The sequence below is a fragment of the Arachis hypogaea genome, chromosome 19, assembly GCF_003086295.3.
Source record: "Arachis hypogaea cultivar Tifrunner chromosome 19, arahy.Tifrunner.gnm2.J5K5, whole genome shotgun sequence".
In the NCBI taxonomy this organism is placed as follows: Eukaryota; Viridiplantae; Streptophyta; class Magnoliopsida; order Fabales; family Fabaceae; genus Arachis; species Arachis hypogaea.
The window spans coordinates 45498360-45512966 of record NC_092054.1 but is presented as its reverse complement, the minus strand read 5'-3'; the positions used below and the strand labels follow the sequence as shown (position 1 = coordinate 45512966).

General features: G+C 31.9%; 1 long non-coding RNA gene across 2 annotated transcripts; it reads right to left on the bottom strand.

Moving 5' to 3' along the window:
- Positions 1–9901: 9901 nt before the first annotated feature.
- Positions 9902–14207, bottom strand: LOC140181816 (uncharacterized). Of its 2 annotated transcripts, none has more exons than XR_011877289.1 (2): positions 14075–14207; positions 9902–10125 (listed from the first exon to the last, which is right to left on the bottom strand). It is a non-coding gene; the product is annotated as an uncharacterized lncRNA (long non-coding RNA). The 2 variants fall into 2 exon arrangements; XR_011877288.1 differs by lacking the exon at positions 9902–10125 and adding an exon at positions 11844–13153 and having other exon boundaries at positions 14075–14204.
- Between the last annotated feature and the right edge of the window lie 400 nt (positions 14208–14607).

Sequence of the window (14607 nt, the reverse complement as noted above, 5' to 3'; positions counted from 1 at the left end):
TGTCTTTAGTACATGATCATTAGTGTCTAGTGTCTATGTCTTAAAGCTATGAATGTCTATAAATCCATCACCTTTCTTAAATGAAAAATGTTTTTAATTGCAAAAGAACAAGAAGTGCATGATTTCGAATTCTATCTTGAAATTAGTTTAATTATTTTGATGTGGTGGCAATACCTTTTGTTTTCTGAATGAATGCTTGAACAGTGCATAATTTTGAATTTGTTGTTTATGAATGTTAAAATTGTTGGCTCTTGAAAGAATAAAGAAAAAGGAGAAATGTTATTGATAATCTGAAAAATCATAAAATTGATTCTTGAAGCAAGAAAAAGTAGAGAACACAAAAGCTTGCAGAAAAAAAAGTGGCAAAAAAAAAACAGAAAGAAAAAGAAAAAGCAAGCAGAAAAAGCCAATAGCCCTTTAAACCAAAAGGCAAGGGTAATAAAAAAGAATCCAAGGCTTTGAGCATTAATGAATAGGAGGGCCCACAGGAATAAAATCCTGGCCTAAGCAGCTAAACCTAGCTGTCCCTAACCATGTGCTTGTGGCGTGAAGGTGTCAAGTGAAAAGTTTGAGACTGAGCGGTTAAAGTCGTGGTCCAAAGCAAAAAGAGTGTGCTTAAGAGTACTGGACACCTTTAACTGGGGACTCTAGTAAAGCTGAGTCACAATCTGAAAAGGTTCACCCAGTCATATGTCTGTGGCATTTATGTATCCGGTGGTAATACTGGAAAACAAAATGCTTAGGGTCACGGCCAAGACTCATAAAGTAACTGTGTTCAAGAATCAATATACTGAACTAGGAGAATCAATAACACTATCTGAATTCTGAGTTCCTATAGATGCCAATCATTCTGAACTTCAAAGGATAAAATGAGATGCTAAAACTGTTCAGAGGCAAAAAGGCTACAAGTCCCGCTCATCTAATTGAAGCTAATCTTCATTGATAAGTTTGGAATTCATTGTATATTCTCTTTTTTTTAACCTATTTTGTTTTCAGTTGCTTGGGGACAAGCAACAATTTAAGTTTGGTGTTGTGATGAGCGGATAATTTATACCCTTTTTGCCATTGTTTTTACATAGTTTTTAATATATTTTAATTACTTTTTATTATATTTTTATTAGTTTTTATTCAAAAATCACAGTTCTGGACTTTACTATGAGTTTGTGTATTTTTCTGTGATTTCAGGTATTTTCTGGCTGAAATTGAGGGACCTGAGCAAAAATCTGATTTAGAGGCTGAAAAAGGACTGTAGATGCTGTTAGATTCTGACCTCCCTGCACACGAAATGGATTTTCTGGAGGTACAAAAACCCAATTGGCACGATATCAATTTCGTTGGAAAGTAGACATCCTGGGCTTTCCAGCAATATATAATTGTCCATACTTTTCCCGAGATTTGATGGCCAAAACTGGCGTTCAAAGTCAGCCTAAAACATCTTGGCGTAAAACGCCCAAACTGGCACCAGAATAGGAGTTAAACGCCCAAACTGGCACCAAAGCTGGCGTTTAACTCCAGGAACAGCCTAAGAACGAAAAAACTTCAATGCTCATCCCAAGCACACACCAAGTGGGAACCAGAAGTGGATTTCTGCACTATCTGCACTTAGTTACTCATTTTCTATAAACCCTAGTAACTAGTTTAGTATAAAAACTACTTTTAGAGATTTATTTTACATCTTGGACCATATGATGTAACTTTTACACTTTGAGACCTCCATGGGAGGCTGGCCATTCGGCCATGCTTACCCTATTTTCACTTATGTATTTTCAACGGTGGAGTTTCTACACCCATAGATTAAGGTGTGGAACTCTGCTGTTCTTCATGAATTAATGCAATTACTACTATTTTTCTATTCAATTCACGCCTACTTCTTCTCCAAAATATACTCTCATACTTAGTTCAGTTAAGTCAGAATGAAGGGGTGACCCGTGACAATCACCCAATCTTCGTTACTCGCTTAGCCAAGGTCGCGTGCCTGACAACCACAAAGCGATCTACATGATGTTCAACGTAGTCATTGGACGACAGCTGGAGTATATTCTCTTGGGTTTCTAATCTAAGATTAGAACTTTCGTGGTATAGACTTGAATTACTGGCAGCCATTCCTGGGATCCGGAAAGTCTAAACCTTGTCTGTGGTATTCCGAGTAGGATCCAGGATCCGGAAAGTCTAAACCTTGTCTGTGGTATTTCGAGTAGGATCTGGGAAGGGATGACTGTGACGAGCTTCAAACCTGCGAATGTGGGGCACAAGTGACAGTGTGCAAAAGAACAATGGTTCTATTTCGACGCTAGCGGGAACCGACAGATGATTAGCCGTGCAGTGACAGCACATATGGATTCGTTTTCATCCGAGAGGATCATACATCTTGCCATGGAAGGAGGTAACGCATGGTCGGAAGGAGGCAGTAGAAAAGTAGAAGTTCAGAAGCAACAAACCATCTTCAGACGCTTATCTAAAATTCCCACCAATGAATTACATAAGTATCTCTATCTTATTTTCTGTTTTATTTCTATTTTAATTATCAAAATCTCATAACCATTTGAATCTGCCTGACTGAGATTTACAAGGATGACCATAGCTTGCTTCAAGCCGACAATCTCCGTGGGATCGACCCTTACTCACGTAAGGTATTACTTGGACGACCCAGTGCACTTGCTGGTTAGTTGTGCGAAGTTGTGTAAAAGAGTTGAGATTACGATCGTGCGTACCAAGTTGTTGGCACAGTCGAGATCACAATTTTGTGCACCAGTGGTTCAAAGGTATGTTGTGGAGGTGGTTCATAAGCATAGGGTGGGGCTTGTTGGGAACTACAAGGGGGTCCACCATATCTATCATCTTGGTACGCACCTCGGAATGGTTCTTGACCATAGTAATTTGGTGGGGGTTGGTTGTCACGAAAAGGTCCACCATAACTATTGTCTTGGCATGCATTATAGAATGGTCGTTGTCCATGGTACCTTGGAAGGTGTTGTTGCCGAAAGGGTTGATCAAATCCTCGTGGCTCCTTCCATCTTTGATTGTTTCGACCTTGATGCATGTTCCTGTTATAGCTTCCATTCTTTACAACAACATTAGAACCAAACTCAAAGCGACAAGGAAGAGAATTCATAGTAACTAATGAAAATTAAAAACAAAAATAAAAACAAATAAACAAGCAAAAACAAATATTTACAATAACCAATAATAAGGCACACAGTTGCAATTCCCCGGCAACGGCGCCATTTTGAACGATCGGATTTTTTCCCAGTAAAGAAATTCACAAATAAATTCTTGTTACAAGTATAGTTTCTAAACCAATCAATAATCCTTTCGTACAAAAGTTTGGTTGTCACAAGTAAAAAAACCCAATAAAATTTAATAACCGAAGTATTGAAACATCGGGTCGTCTCTCAAGGAATTGCAGGGTAGTATGATTTATTATTGATTATGAAAAAGTATCATTTTGGGTTTTTGTATTAGGGAACAAGAAAAAGTAAGTTGCAAGAATTAAAGTAAATTAATTATCATGAAAACCATTGCAAGGTATAAGAACTGAAAATCCCATCCTAGTTATCCTTATCAAGTGTGATGAGAATTGTTTATTGCTCCCACTTAGTTAACCCTTACTAAATAAAGAAAAGTCAAGTGGACTAATCAATGGGATTCCTCAAGTCCTAGTCAACTCCTATGGAAAGACTAGCTTTAGAGGGATCCAAATCAATCAGCAAATTCTAATTTTCAATCAACAACTGAGTTTGATAACTCAAGTGTCACCAATTACTCAACCAAAGCGAAGGGGAAAAAATCTAAATTAAATTAAAAGCATCAATAACATGAATTTGAAGAAAGCAATCTTAAATCTGAAATACCTCGAGTTGTATTAAGTAGAGAATCAAATTAACATCGAGTTCATAAACCAATATTGAGAAAATAAACAAACTAAAGTAATAGAATAAATAAAAGTAGAAGAGAACATAAATTAAAGGAACATTGAACCTAGAATTGAGGAGAAACAATCCTAAAACTAAGAGAAATCCTAAATCCTAAAACCTAGAGAGAGGAGAGAGCCTCTCTCTCTACAAAACTACATCTAAAACCCTAAAATTGTGAATTATGAATGAATGATTGATGAATTGTTGATTCTCCCATTATGTAGTCTCTATTCTGTGTTTCTGGGCTTGGATTTGGACCGAAAAGGAGCCCAGAAATCGCTAGGGGCGAATTCTGCAACTTTCTGCACGTGGCGTCTGTCACGCGTGCGTGTCAGTCACGCATGCGCGTCTTTTGGAAATTTTCCTTGTCAAGCGTGCGTGTTAGTCACGCGTACGCATCGCTTGTGCTTTGTGCTAGGCACGCATCTGCGTCGTCCATGCGTGCGCGTCACTGTCATTTTCTTCAAAACTTCATTTTCGCGCATTCCTTCCACTTTCGCATGTTTTCTTTCTGTCCTCTAAGCCATTCCTGCCCTATAAAGCTTGAAAATACTTGACACACAGATCACGGCATCGAATGGTAATAAAGGATAATTAACATTTTTAAGGTCTAGGAAACATGTTTTCACATATATCACAGAATAAGGAAGGAATTGTAAAACTATGCAAATTATATGAATAAGTGAGTAAAGACTTGATAAAAACCACTCAATTGAGCACAAGATAAATCATAAAATAGTGGTTTATCAGAGCTCTTTCTCTAGAAAACCTAACTAGAACATAGTAAAACTAAACCTAAATTCTACTTACTCTTCTCTCTTGAATCCCCTTCTTAAATACTTGAAGAATCTGATGTTTAGGAGCCTTTTGGGGTATGGAACGCGACCTCACGTGCATTTTTAATGAGTCATGTGCAGCCAAGAATGCATATGAATGAAGTGGAGCATAAGCATAAATCGTGTATATGCATGAGATGATGCGTATGCATCCTTGCAGTAGTGGACATCCTTAAGTTTCTTCATGCATATCCCTTCTTGCTCATGCTTTCTTCAATCTTTTAGATCAGTAATGCCCCCTAAAACCTAAAATATATCAAATAAGAACACATTACAACATCAAATAGAATAAAATTAACGAATTAGAGTCCTGAAAAGCATTATTTTAATATGTAAAAAGTGTGCAACGAAAGTGATAAACATCATAACTTTTAGTACAATTTGAAATGGTAAAATAGAGGTTATCAAGAGGGCAATAACCTGGTTCACGCGATGTCTAATATGGCTAACTCTAATAGTTTAGGATCAAGATGGTGTGTCAAGCAGCCTAGAATCATAGCAAACATCCATAGAAAAGAATTTTCATCATCCTTTGTCCATGGTTTCTGGGGTAGTTGCATCAGTCCTGGAGGAGAATTGAATGGTGCATCCCATCCCTATTTGGTTGTATCAAGGCTTGAGCTCATTTCAATTTATAATAAGATGTGTATAGGACTTAGCCAACGTGGTAGTTTTATAGGCAGCTTAGCAATCTTTTCATCAAGAATGGTAGCTCTGTATACCATTTTTGAGTTTCTTGCTAATTTGTTTTATATTGGTGTAGAGACTAAAATTTGTTCAATTAACCAGTTTGGAATACTTATTTTATCATATTAAAGTCTTAGCCACGTTACTTTATCATTGGGGATGCTATGTTACACTGTAACATTTCATGTCAACACAATATTAACGGTTGTTGACTTAGAGACGAATAAAATTCACAATTTATAAATTCAGTGACTAATTTAATTATTTTCAAAAATTAAAGACTATTTTAATGAGCACTAAAAGTTTTTGGGACCAAACCATCATCTTTGAGGAATAACAAGAGAAAATAAAGCGAAAAGTGTTCAAAATTAGAAATTATTTTTTATTTGGAAAAATAATTTCTGTATCTCTTCAATATTGACATTTAGGGTGATATATAGTATTGTAGACGTTCAGAATTGTAGAGAAATTCCTGACACAACACACAGGTAGCCTGCTGCATGCATGGCATCTTCTGCTCAATACGCAGGATGCAAGTTGCAGGCGCCTGGGAACCAACATTCACTAACTTTTTCAGAGGTTGCGACTAGCTTTATCAACATGCAAGTCGTGTGTTGTCAGTTTGTAGGCTGCGTGTTGGTCTTGCTTGCATGCAGGAGACAACATGTGCTTGCAGAACAGCAATACCTACAGTCGCTCATCAATCCATCCAAATTATAAATTAAAGAAATATATTACTCATTCACGTATCTATGTTTGCATATTTAGTGAATTTCAGTCTATGCATGGCATTAAGATCCAAACTACGCATACAAGGTAGAACATTGAAGGGTTGACTATCTATGGATAGAACTACTACATTTTGCACGACTGCTTGACCTGCCTCGTCACCATCCTCGTTCTTGTCACCGGTGTCATAGTTAGCTTCAAAATTCTCTTCGTTATCATTATTCATCCCTTCATATGCTTCAAGCTCTATCATCTTCTATGTCTGAGTCATGTTGAATCTCATCCGTATCTATATGATATGTTTGAACTCAACATACAACTCAATCTTTGGCTGTTGCACTTGAGTTTTCTAATGAATATGAAATATATGTTGCATACTTGTTTTGTCAACGATGGACATAGTATCAAACTGTATTAGCCTGTCGAATACGGTAACGAAATTTCTGTACAAAATATTGCTTACCTTCTTTAAAATATCACTCTTTATACTTTGACAGTTATTATACTACAGCTCTGCAAATGTTATAGTGCATGGAATAACAAAAAAAAAACGGATTCTTACACACAAAACTCATATCCTCATGTGTATTTTGTATAATCTCACTGTTGTAATACACCAGTATATTTGCGCTATCCTCCATTACACCACCAACACACTAAAACAACTCTCCTGACAATAAAATAAAATAGTAACAACCTTTGTGTTATAGGCAGAGTTTTCAGGTAACACACAGAACATTCAACACGCTGGTCACATATTGCATTAGCATTCAATCACCAAACAACACATGGGAAAAATGCAACTTGCGTCTTGCAACATGTAACCTCTGTGCTAGAATACATGTCCTGTGTGCTAGTCCAACATGCCACTTGCGTGTTGGGCCTGCTCCCTCTATGGCATTTATCCACCTGCAGTTACACTTAATTAGCCCATTTTAAATAAAAATACACCAATCTTTTTCATATTTAAAAAAATGAGCCTTCAAAATTTCAATTTTTATTTTGATAGATATTGCAAAATAGTGTGTGAAACACACACATATTGGATAGAATGGTTTTTCACAGAAAGTTGAAAATTGACAATAAACTCTGGATTGACATTATGCTCCTAAAAATTGTACTTTTGCAATTAAAATCATATTTTTTTCTACCATATGTCCTTATTGGATCGACAATATGTCTCTTGTTGATTCTATTTTTATGAATAAAAATTAATTTCTTACAATACTCCCTTGGCGAATTATTTGTCACAGGCATCCCTATAAATTTGATAAATACTAAATCATCCCATATCTGAGTTACTCACCAATACTAAAACAAGAACAATGCTACATGATTAGTAAATATTGTTATTTTCAGTCAGCATTTGACTAGTAATAACTTACACCTTTATTTATAGACATTTTGTACGCAAGAGACATATAATTTACACTTATATTTATTAGGGTAAAGTACTAAATTGGTCTTTTACGTTTGGGCGTAATTCTGTTTTGGTCCTTAAGATTTAAAGTGTCCTATTTGAATCCAAAAAAGTTTCATTTAGCTTTAATTTAGTCCCACCAGAGGTCAAAGATAAATAATTAACAAAATGTCCTACATGACAGTAGTATAAGAACAAGGTCAATAATCTAGAGAATAAGTACAAGCTCCAGAGACACAAAATCAACCGTGGATGCATCAATACATTTATTTATCATTTTTCTTATAATTAAAATGAAATATTTTCTATAAAACTAAAAAAATGTTAAATACATGTATTGATGCATCTACGGTTGATTTTGTGCCTTTGGAGCTTGTACTTATTCTCCAAATTATCGACCTTGTTCTTATACTGCTGTCATGTAGGATATTTCATTAATTATTTATTTTTGACCTCACGGTGGGACTAAATTGAAGCTAAATGAAATTTTTTTGGATTCAAATAGGACACTTTAAACTTGAAGAACCAAAACATGATTACGCCCAAACGTAGGAGACTAATTTAGTACTTTACCCTATTTATTAAAATTTTCCACACACAAATCAATATAATTTGTCTCCATATTTTTTAGAATTTGTACATTTAAATTAATAAAATTTATTTGTTAAAATAATTTAATATTTATGCTGAACAAATAATAATTAAAAATATTAAAAATTGCTTATCTATTTTTTTTAAAATAAAATATAAAAAAATTAGCCTCAAAATTTCCTAAGTACATACATACATATATCCGTTTCTTTATGCACTTTTGATTTGTTTCTTGAAAAAGTAGTTTTGTATCATAAGAACGTGCCAAGGAATAGAGCTGTTACTGTTACTGTTACAGGTGACCATATTTATCATGTCAATACTAATCAGTTATGTTTATGTTTGCATCGTTGTTCGAGAAAGCTATCAAGTTATGAGAACATCATCAGTCAATATTGTCTGTGCCAAACTCAAATTAAAGAGCATGAATATTAATAATTTAATATTACTTTCTTTTTAATATCTCTATTCTTTCGGTAAGATTTTGGGTTTTCGCAATCTGCATTGCATAGCCTTTTATTTTTTATTTTTTTATTTTTTTTCTCAAAAAGTTGTTTATTAGGTCCGTTATCAATGACCTATTGGAGTAATATTTGAAAATTAAAAATATTCCGTAGATATTAAAATTTAATCATTAAATTAATTATTATACATTTATATATAAATATATATATTTATATATTTTTATTGTATATTTTAGGATGTATATAATTTATATTTTTATTTTATTGTTTATTTTCATAATTTTATGAAAAAATAATGAAACAATAATTTAATTTTAATTTTTCTGATAATTTTAAAAATTAAAAATACTGAAAATAAAAAAAATAGAAACATAAACCAAATACATTCTTATATTCAATATATATATATATATATATATATATATATATATTATTTGAAATTAGTAAAATTGATTTCAACATATTATATGTTAACCATTTTTAGAATTTTTCTTTTTATAAATGAAATAAGATTTTAAGTTTTATTATTGCTGTATTACAATTTTTAAGCTGGTTTAATTTATTCTCTCCTTTAGTATTCTATATATCTTTTTGAAAATTAAGTGACAAAAATAACACTCAAAACAAAATAAAATAATGTTGTATTTATTCTTGTACATACTACCAAATATAAATATGTATTCATATTTTTCACCCACACGTAGTTAACTACTTTTTTCACCAAAACAAACAAATTATTCTTCTTATAATTTGACATAGTCCTTCTCCTTTATACGGTTATGCCACTCTGCCAACAGCAGTTCAATCGAAATGTTCGTAATGGATTACCGTAATTCATTGATAAAAATATTATAAAGTACCGATTTAATAAATAAAACAATTTTAAAAATTAATTTTTTTTTATAAATTTAAGAGTGAAACTCAAACCTAAAATCTGTATGTAAAAAAAAAAATATGTCATTTGAGTTATAACACGTTTATTCAGATATAAAATTTAAGGCAATATAACTAATTAACTATCAATTATATATGGTATACCTTAAACCAATATTTACACCACATTTTCCTTCATGTTAGAAAAGGAAAAAGAAAAACTTGGATATACCAATGCGTTGTTTGGGAAGTAAGTTACATCACATTAGATTAAGATGTGGTAAAGTGAGGTGCATTGTGTCTGAGGCTGTTCCCTCACACACTCCCAAAAGAATATGAAAAGCAGAAATAAAAGTTGAGGAATATGGAATATCAGCCGCGACAACCTAGTGTAAAATCTGACAATTCATGTAAATATTTGAGTTATTGAGGTTAAATCTTTTCCAAATGAAAAAACAAAAAGGAAAAAACAAAGGTTAAATTAAAGCAGAGTCCAAGCTAAGTCTTCTCTGGTCTCATATCTCAAAGCAACAGTAATCACTAATCAGTGAGACAGAGTAACTATCATATCCATCTGCAGGTCTTGGGATTATTGCATCTATGGCAACATCCTAGAATAAAAAAAAGGAATAAATCATTATTTATATTTGAAAAAATAAAATGGAAATAACTTTAATAATAAAAATTATAAATTAATTTAACATAATTATACCAAATATTCGATAAAATTATTTATTAAATTATTTTAATAATTTTACAAAATTAATCCAATTCTTAACAAATATAAAAATAATTTATTTTATTTTTTATGAACTAAAATATCAATTATTAAATTTTTTATATTACAATAATAGTTTATCAAAATGAAAAATTATGTGCATGTTATTTATCACATATCTATGGTTAGGAGAAACCATGCATTTAAAGGATATAACATAGAAAATCTAAATATAACTCATGAAATAGAAATAATTCTATGTTTTCAATAAATCATATAGATAATTAAAAATTACAAAATATAGTGTTATTTATAAAAAAAAAAAAGTTCTTATAATAAATGTTTAAATATTTTATTGGTCTCTATAATTTTGCTAAATTTATAATTTAATTTTTATATATTTTTTTAATTGAATCTTTATACTACTTTTAGTTTTGTAATTAGGTCATTATCAATACAAAAAAATGTTAGAGTTAATAAAATATTTTTTCGTAAATTAAAAATTTAATTAAATCTTTGACCACATATTTTTTGAAAAAAATATTTTATTAATTTTAATATTTTAGATATGAAAATGACTTAATTATAAAATTAAAAATAATATAAAAATTTAATAAAAAAATATAAAATTTAATTATAAATTTAGTAAAACTATATAAACCAATAAAATAATTAAACTTATAATAAAATAAAAATAAAAATAAAAATATAACATCCAATACATTATTAATTTACTACCGTACTAAAACAATTAGAACATAATATATTAATATTCGAAGTTGCCGTAATGAACTATAAGATTTTGAAAAAACTATCGCTACAAAAATTAGTTTATATGATAGAAGAACTCCAATTTTATGTGACTCTTTTTCAAGTGTTGACTCTCGGTAGGAGATTTTTTTTTTAGATATTAGTCTCGCGAGGATTCATAATATATAGTATTTTTTTAAGAGTAAGCATCTCAATGGCTCTATTCTGTGACACTTTATTCATTGACATTTTTCTTGATCTTTTGATGGTAAAAATTCTCTGCAGATAGTTCTTTTCGGTTGGCCAACTCTTCACAAAAACACTAATATAATGAAGGATTAAGTATTATTTTGGTCTCTAAGATTTATGGTCAAAATTAAATTTGTTTTTAATCTTTTTTTTTTTTAATTGACCTCAACGTTTTATTTGGTACTAAATTCGTTCTTTCAACATTTATCGAACAAAAATACCCTTATATTTTTTCTTAGTCTAATCACATCGTTCACCACCACCACCACCACCTTTATTACTAACAATTATTCCTCTTCTCATATCTGTTCATTTTAATCCATCAACAACATAACACAACATAACATTTAAATTTAAAAATTCACAAATAATATCAACACCCTCATTTATTTCAAAGAGATTGAGAAGAGAGTGAGACTGTCGAGAAGAGAGGGAGAAGCGAGAAAACGAGAGAGCGAGAGAGAAGTTCAAAATCGTGGCCACCACCATCGAAACCGCCGTCGCTGTTGCTCTTGGAAATTGCCGCCAGTGGAAGCAGAGAAGTTTCTGCAAACGCTAACAGAGAAGCAGAGAATCTCAGCCTCAACGTTCACCACTATCTCCAACGCTTCAAAAATTTTTGTTTTAAATGCAACATTAAATCTTTCAAATCCAACAATAACAACAACAACAACAACAACAAAGCATTCAAATTTTAAAAAAAATGAAAAACTTAATCAATTATAGAGAGATACAAACGAGATCCAGAGCGAAGTAGACTCAGCAAGGTCATCGGAGAGAGTCGTCGACAGACGACAAGGTAAATGGTGACAGTGATGACGGCGCCATGACCGACGCCGAAGAGGAGGACGACGATGGCGGAAAGGATGTCCTTCAATGGCGAGGCGAGGCAAGGGTGCGGCGCGGCGAGGCGAGGGTGCGGCGTGGCGAGGCGAGGGCGACCGTCAATCTCGACGGAGCGGAGGAGTCCTCAATGGCAGATTTCTACCGTGGTTTTTCCTTTGAACACATGCAACAACACATGCAAGGATGCTCATGAGGAAGAGGAGCAGGTTCGGTGGGTTCAGGAGAAAGAGGAGGAGAATTAGAATATGTGAAACGTTAGTGGGATAAGGGGGTATTTGAAGAAATGGGGTATTTTTGATATTTAAAAAACAAAATATTCAAAAGGACGATTTTAATACCAAATAAAATGTTGGGGACGATTTTAAATAAAAAATAAGATTTAGGACGAATTCGATTTTGTTCTTGAATTTTAGAGACCAAAATAGTACTTATTCTTATAATAAACTATAAAACTTTAAAAAAAAAAATATTACCATAAAAATTAGCTAATATGATAAAAGAGTTCAAAGCCTTATAAAATTCTTTTTGAGATGTTGGCAGTCCATGTAAAACTCTTATTCAACTTTTAGGCTGCGTTTGTTTCTAAGAATAGGACAGGACAAGACACTGAGAACAGGACAGGAGAAGACACTGATAGACAGAAATACAAAATTTTGTGTTCTTGTATTCTGTTTGGTGATAAACTAGAACAAATTATGAAAATCTAATTTATTCTCATTTTTTTTTATTCAAAAAATTTGAGATGAAAAATATAATAATAAAAATATATAATTATAAAAAATTAACAAAAATAATGAAAAAAATGAAAAATAAGTTGTGTCCCTTGTTAGTGTCCCTGTCAGGATAGACACAAAATATACTAATTTAGTGTCTCTGAACACACTGTCTCTGTCTATGTCTCATCTGCTAAACATGATTTTGTGTCTTTGTGTCTATGTCTCAATGTCCTGTCTCTATAAACAAATGCAGCCTTAAATATGTACAAACCAAACAGTATTTGTGCTCTACTATGTAGTGACTCAACCTTTTCATATTTTTTCTATCTCCACCAAAGGTGTCGCATAACCTTTTTTTACCTGCAAAATAAAATTTCACCAAATACTATTTTATAAATCCGAGAAAACATGAGAAAGAATCCTTCTCTCAACTTAATTAAATGTTATTTCAAATAATTCTAACTCTACTTCTAGGTTCTAGCTCTGTTCCTCACTTGTCATTATTCTAAAGCTCCTCTTGTTTATGTCTCAATCTTATATTATTAAATTATTGCTTTGGCATAGTAAAAATTTAATCCTCCTTAATTTGAGAATGACATTAATGTTTTTGATTGATTCAATAATTGCAAGATTTTGTCGCATGACATTGTGCAATTATTGCAAGATTTTGTGGCTAGTGAAAGACTTCAATTATCATCATCATCAGTTGATGTCTTGATGAAGGCTGTTAGAAATGGAATTCCCTCAATGAAACTAAAAAAAATAATAGAGGATTAAACAGCTTCATCCACCAATTATTAAATGGTTGAAGGTCAATACTGATAATTCTTGCTTGGGAAACTTGGGGGCAAAATCTCGTGGCAGATCTGCTTGTCTTTGTTTATTTTTTTTGTTAGTGCTAGGAAACAATGAAAATTTTGAATAACATGAACAATTGCCAATCAAATGAAATACACTACACCTTAATTTAATGCTACTAATTAAATTTACTCTTTTAACCCTATTAATTCACATTATTTACACATTGTTCAAAAATTTTGTTGGTTACCTATATTTTTTCTTTTTTTAATGAATAAATTGAAGTATGCAAAAAACAGAACTATTAAATATTAATCAATTACAATGACATTCAAGCAGCAAGCTTCACAAAAACCATTTAACTGCAACTCTAAAAACTATAACCAAATCACAACAATCACACTTATAATTAAGTTCACAATCCAAATATCAAAAGAAAAATATTGAACAAAGTGCTACGTAATTAATTAACAAAAAACTTACAACGTATCATGTGCTGATTTGGTAGAAACCATAGGGGCGATGTGTATGCTACTTGCCATTAAATCTTGGGGTTGGCCTCATTTATTTATACCCTTAAACTTTGGGGCATATATTGGTCCATGGTCATCGCATTGCCTCATTTGGAATTTATTTTTATCTTCTTAGCTTTTATGTTCCTAGATATCATCATCATATGGATAGAATGGAATTACTTTGTTGCATCACTTTATCTTTATTGTAATAAATAATTAATAAGCGATGAATTATGTAAAGGTAAACCATGTTTCACACTTTGAAAATATATCTCTGGGACTTAGAGTAATAGATCTGATTTCTTCAAACCATTCTTTAGGATTTGAATTTCCGACGGTGCGAGTAAAGCGCACACAAGGCTTACCTCACTTTCATTAAGATAATTCCTAATGCGATTATATTACGTTATACCGAAATTAACTATAAAGTCAGCTATTAATATAAAATATATATTAAAATATAAATAATATTAAAAATAAATTAAATTCATACATATATTT